This window comes from Vigna radiata, chromosome 7 (genome assembly GCF_000741045.1).
Source record: "Vigna radiata var. radiata cultivar VC1973A chromosome 7, Vradiata_ver6, whole genome shotgun sequence".
NCBI lineage: Eukaryota > Viridiplantae > Streptophyta > Magnoliopsida > Fabales > Fabaceae > Vigna > Vigna radiata.
In genome coordinates this window covers 31,158,144-31,164,723 of record NC_028357.1, presented here as the reverse complement: position 1 = coordinate 31,164,723, position 6,580 = coordinate 31,158,144, and positions in this window count along the sequence as shown.

The following is a 6,580-nucleotide window of genomic DNA, read 5'->3' as shown; positions in this document are numbered from 1 at the left end:
TATATATATATATATATATGTATATATATATATATAATTACAGTAATTTATGAGTCCATTATCAATTTATCTTCTTTCTTTGTGGGTATATTTTGGGCAGGTATCTTCCATGGAAATGTTTGATTTAGATACATGTTTAATTGAGTCGCACATATTCAAATAAATTGATGTGGCATGTGGGTGTAATGAACATATCGGGTTTATTTGGAAATTCCTTTGCAAAATGATACAAACAGGTTCGCACTTTCCAGAACATGAAATTAAGAAGCAAAATTTCGCGTCTTTTACGTTAAACGGCCGTGTACGTTATTGTAACGGTTGTAACTTAACTATATATTAGTACGTGCACTTTCATGTGTTTTGGTATGATAATGCAGAATAGGAAAATTTGAATTGAGTAGGTTGAATAATTTAGATTTACTGATCTACCACCCATTTTATGGCTGCACATCTCTGAATTTCTGACAGTACCTGGTTTTCTTCATTTATTTATATTAATTGTTGTTCGTTTTTTTGTGCTTTTGAACTCGTGAGTGATCCTCGCTGGTCAAACATTTTGAATTGATTTTTATGATTTAGCAGAGAGCAATGCCGGTGAGTACATCTGTGTCAGTGTGGATTGTCATATATAATTGATATTGCATGAAAGAAGCAAACCTGAAACCCTAGTTCTTAGAAAACGGATAATGTTGAACAGAGTGAAAAGCCACCATATATGACCAAATATGGAGTGGCACGGCCTTAGGTTTGGTCATAGTATGGTGGAAGTCATATTCGTGAATTCGTACAACACCAGTTTGTGTCTATGTTTTCAACCACGCACGATTAAGCTTTTCAAATGTTGTATTGGACCAGTCACACAACGCGTTCAAACTCGTTACAAGGTGTGAAACCTGCAACATGCCTGCATGCATGGTTGATGATGGAGATGGATGATGACGGACAATGATGAACAATGCTTAAGGTCAGTCTAATAAACCAGCCTGTGAATTGGTTGTCGGAAGTCCAAGAAAGTCATGTGAGGCTGTGGTACGATTTTCTTTTGGGAGGTTGTGGAAACATTAAAACCATTTTTGGACTCATTTTCATGACATTGCTTAAAAAATCAGAAGAAAGGACCACTCATCAAAATTGGATACTGGTTGCAGAGACTGCTGAGCTTTTCATGTCTTTCTATATTTGCCACGTACCCAATTTTATTTCACTGCCACAGACTAAAGAACTGAGCATAAGGATTCAGGGGAGAAAGGTTGCTGACCACGATGTGGAAATCAAAAAACGGTGCAAGAGTTTCGAGAGGTTAAGACAGTAGGCATCATTTGAAACCTGTCTCCCTTTACCCCATTTGCTATCATATCTGATCTTCACCATTGAGGTTTCTTTTTCATTTTTACCTTTTGCAATCTCATCCACCTTCCTAATTTCTGGTTCCCTAAAGTTCCTCCAAATTATTCACACGGAATCTTTTTTCCTCTGCAATAATGTGCCAAGCTTAAGTCACCAAGTTTAAAACATATATCTTCACTTTTTTCTTTTTCATGACAAATTAATCGTTTATCATGGATTATGGTATGACCAAAACAGTAGCCGAGGTCGAGAGGAACAGAAGTTCTGCCTAACTTCTAGTCGAGTTTTTCAATTTTTTAAGACTCCTTGGAGATTATTGCTCAAGATCATTATTGAGTAATAATGTTTCTCACTGAAGATATTTGTTTGGTTTATTTGAAGGCAATGGAAATAAATGTCATGATAGTAAAGTAAACAAAACAAAGGGAGAGGAGTGGAGAATCATTCCTCAACTTGTTTGATATCCGAAAAGAAAGGCTTTTTTTTTTACACCCAAATTTAATTTGATACTAGAGTTTTTCTTCTTATTTTTTACAAATATAAAAATTTGTTTTTTTATGATTATTTTATTCTTACATAAGTGATGTTAAAGAATATTGTTTTTTTATTAAAAAAGTACATAAATAAATGAAAGTCATTCAATTATCCACAAAATTAAAGTGTGATCTTATTTTCTTCAATAAAAATAGGGAGTGTAAGCAAATGCAATCATTTAAAATAATTGATTGATTTGGTGAGAAAGAAGAAATATTTTTCTTGGTCCCATTTTTTACGTATTGTTTCCGTGGCATGCGAAAGAAAAGATGAAAGGTAATGGAAAAGTGGTCTTAATAGCTGGCAAGGTACAGATTTACTAGAGGAGATTGATAGTGGTGCATTTAAATTCGAAGATGATGAGTTTAATAGGGGTTCATATATTATTCCTTTTTTAGTGTTGTGTGGATGATTGTACAATGTATATTACTATTTATTGTTTGGCAGTTTGCTAGGTGGAAAGTTATTAAATTAATGAAGTTTTGAAAAGGGAAAAAGAATGGCCCCCAACGACCACTGCAGAAATTTGTCCCTAGGTAGCTAGCTAGCTACAATGTGGGCAAGGCTATGCGTCTCTGATCAGAAGGGCCATCATAAAAGGCCACATGCAAAAATGTACCACCGACCCCTCCTTTCTATCATACAACTTGCCAAATACACGGACACAATTTCAATCATAAATTTCCCCATGCACTCATGCAATGCAACCATTTCAGTGTGTTTTTGCTTGCTTTTCCTGCATGCACCTCACTTCAGTTATCTTCCTCTTCCAATATTGGTCAACGTAATCACCATATCATACCTTAATTTCCTTCTTTCACACTTTCAATTCAACTCACTCCACCAACAAAGTTGTTGTGGATGGACCCATGTGACAAAGTAACATGTAATTAACCAACCAAGTTTTCTTATGTCCCATTAAATACTGCATTCGGTGATGGTCTATATACTAAAATAATACACATATAAATCTAGATTCAAATAGCGAGTGGTGTAGATCCATTTCCATCAAAAAGATAATCTCTTTTCTTCCAACAAGGATTATTGGCAGTATGGGCTGGAGCATGTCATGCTCCCAAAATTATACTTAAAATTATATACATTATTTTTTAACACCTCATCCACATTTATCTCTCTTCCTATCACATTATAACACTTAAAGAATTATATACATTCTGTCTCTCTCTCTCTCTCTCTCTTATAGTATTTTGGTTTCTGCATAATTTTTCATTTTGAAATGATAGTGGGGAGGCAAAGAAATATTGCTCCATTGACAGAAGACATGAGGAGTTGTGGGAGGGACCAAGCGGTTGTTACTAATTGTTTAGTGCTTGAATGAGTTGTTTCCCAACTGCAAGAGTTTTGGTGACTGATATATCTGAGCCTCCCATGGAGGGCAAGCTTTTTTTCTAAGTGTGCTATAGTTTTATAGTATGTACTTTTGCAAACATGGATTTGATGTTTGGTTGTTGTTTTCTATTGTAAGTCATGCCTTCGAACAATCTTCGAACAAAGACAAGAAGCTAAGAGAAGCCTTGACAGTTGAGAGAAAAATGAAAAGTAAAATGAAAGGTGGGAATTAAATCTCTGTGAACACTGCAATTCATTATTCTGAACATTATTACTACACGTATATATCAATATTCTATAGGGTACTTATGGGTTTGGGGGCCATACTGCACGTACTGAACTTGAACATGCCCCCACCTCACCCTTTAAAAATCTTTCCAAACGGGTATCAAATCTTTGAAATTCTCCATCAGTTAATTTGGAAACACCGTTGCACTGCTTCATATATATATATATATATATATATATATACACAAAAGAGGATCTTTATTGACTTGTTGACGTTGGCTTGTAATTAACCAGTCTGAGGCTAAATTTACCTTAGTTGGGTCATTATCAGCATTAGGTGGTAGCTGGTGAGATAGAGAGTGAAATAGTGAAAAGGACATATGTTGAAATTACAAGCAACAATAATACTATTAACGTTTCAGTGTTACAGAGGGGCACAAGGAACAATAAGCAGAGTGGATCAGTAGATCACGGCGATCACGTTAGCAAGTTGTCATCCCCACAACCAATGCTGGTTTATGGAGTACTTTTCTGTGTGCTTGGGACATCAAATTGAGAGAATTACTTTTACACATTATATCAATTCAGAATATATAAATGTTTACAAATTTACGGTATAATTTTCAAAGTAAATTAAGTTAAGAGTTTTTTAAAGTTGCATTATGAATGGAACTTTTGTATTTTAAAGAATGTGCAGAATCTGCACTGAGTTGTAGCTATGGGAAATTGTGAATTTTGGTGAGAATTAAAGAAGAAATTAGAAGTCATGTGGGTGAATGGAAGTGTGTGCGTGGCCCTTTTACGTTTGATTTATTTGAATTTGTTTTGTTTGGTTCTATGAATGTGCGGGATGAATGCAGCACAGAGAAGCATAAAGGTATGAGTGATTATGCAGAAAGTAATAATAAAAAGTGAGGATTACACCATCCCATATAACTTGGAAATGATGCTACCACACACTGCTGCTTCCTAATACACATACAAAAGCTTATTCGAATATTCATCTGGATTTCGCTACGTACACAGCAAACAAATCACACACTCTTCCCTAAACTACATAAATATATATATAAGGACTTCATATGCAATTCCATACATAAACAACCATTTTAAATTCTCCTCTCTTTAGTACTTTAATATTTCAAGAGATATTTATTATATTTGCACATCACTTTCGTACAATTCTCTCTACAAATTAACGACAGATAAAAAGATAAGTGTGGGATAAGATAAGAGATATGATTCTGAGAAATAAAGAAAAAAAAAATGACACTGGTGGCTTTTGTATCATTTAAAATTGAGAAAGGGAAAAAATTAATTTAAAAGGATATATCGTTTCACCACCTTTTTGGTCACCAATATCGACCTTTCTTGCATCGGTATCTCATTTTTGTTCCTACGTATGATTATCGACATAGTGAATTTCTCAAACTTACATTAGTTATTTCAAGTATATTGATGGTCTGACCAGCATTAAGATCAAGAGTTGTGTTGTGACCTAATTAAAATATAATAATTATAATTAATGGAAAGATATAATATGAAAATGTTTGTATATGACAAGAGAGAGAATGAGAAAATAAAAAGATAAAATATATTTTAAAATTTTCAAATCATTCATTTGAAAAAGGTCATCACATGTTAGATATAATATGTTTTCATTATTGTTTTATTAGATCATTTTAGAATAGTACTCATAAGATTGAATTGAAATCATTAATGATCTTTATATATTATAAAATATGTTAATGATAAGTTTATATATTTGTTTTATGTATTTTTTTTCTCTATTCTGAAAATAGATTTCGAACATTTTGAAAACATGAATTGATTAATCTAATCAGTTGTTTTAGTTCAAAATATGCAAAGAATATTTGAAAGAAAAATAGTAAATTAATAACAAATAATTAATTCAAAGTGTATATTCTTTCCGTTTCTTCTAACTTAAGAATACTCATCTTTTGGTATGTTATATAAATTGAACTCAATTCTCTCAGTTATAACTCTTTTAATTTTAATAATAATAATAATAATGAAAGGAAAAGAAAATAAAAGGATATTTAAGTATAGATTATTATTCACTGTTTTCATTCTCTTTTTATTTCTGGATAACTTAATTTATACCCTTAAGAAGAAAAGCAAAAGGACAACAAAAGGTAAGACAACCAAAAATCTAGAGAGAACATTTAACATTTTATGACATTTTAACAAATTGATGAACTTTTTATTACTTAAATGACTAGAAAAGTGAGATACATAAACCTAAGTCAAAAAATTATATAGGAAATTCTTGAGTAGATTAAAACTTAACTAAACCATTAATATTTTTTTTTTTTGAAAATTTAAAATACATAACTTTGATTTTATTTTTACATCTCAGTCACATGCAGTAAACAATCTTCTGTCAGGACAATTTGTAATGCTAAACAGCCAAATGCCAACTACTTTTGCATTCACATGAAATTAATTCAAGCCAGACACTTGTCATACACATATAGAGATAGAAACAATTGAGACAGAAAAAAAAAAAGAAAAAGTTGAAAATGAAACCAGAATTCACCTTTAATTATAAACACATCGTACACTGAAATTTAATTTTAAATGTCTATTTTCTAACACAATCTATCCCTTTACTATTAAGGCAAGAAAAGGAGTCTGTATTTGGATCTACTATCACATTCCATCAACACCCATTCTTAGTAGATAAGAATTGTAGAGATTAGATAAGATATCTACTTTTTTTATTTTTTTCTTCAAATGTCCTTTTTAACTGAACAAGATATGTAATTGAATCCTAGTCCAATAATTAAAGTGAAAAGGTGAATGACCTTTAGGAGTGAAGTTGTATTTTCTGGGTTAGAAAAAGTATTCCCTAATGGTAATAAACATGAGATGATACTTTTATTATTATTTTTCTGATTATATCACATCACTTAATTTAACCCTTATGTCAAGGCGTTCTCTACTCCTTTAGACACATGAACATGTGGGATCTCCAATCCCAATCCTCTAAAAAACACTTTTCCAAACCTCATAACAAAAACAAAACAAAACAAGCAAAACTGTTGCCATATCAATCAGACAAAAACTAAGAAAAAGACTAATTTATAAAGTTTATGTA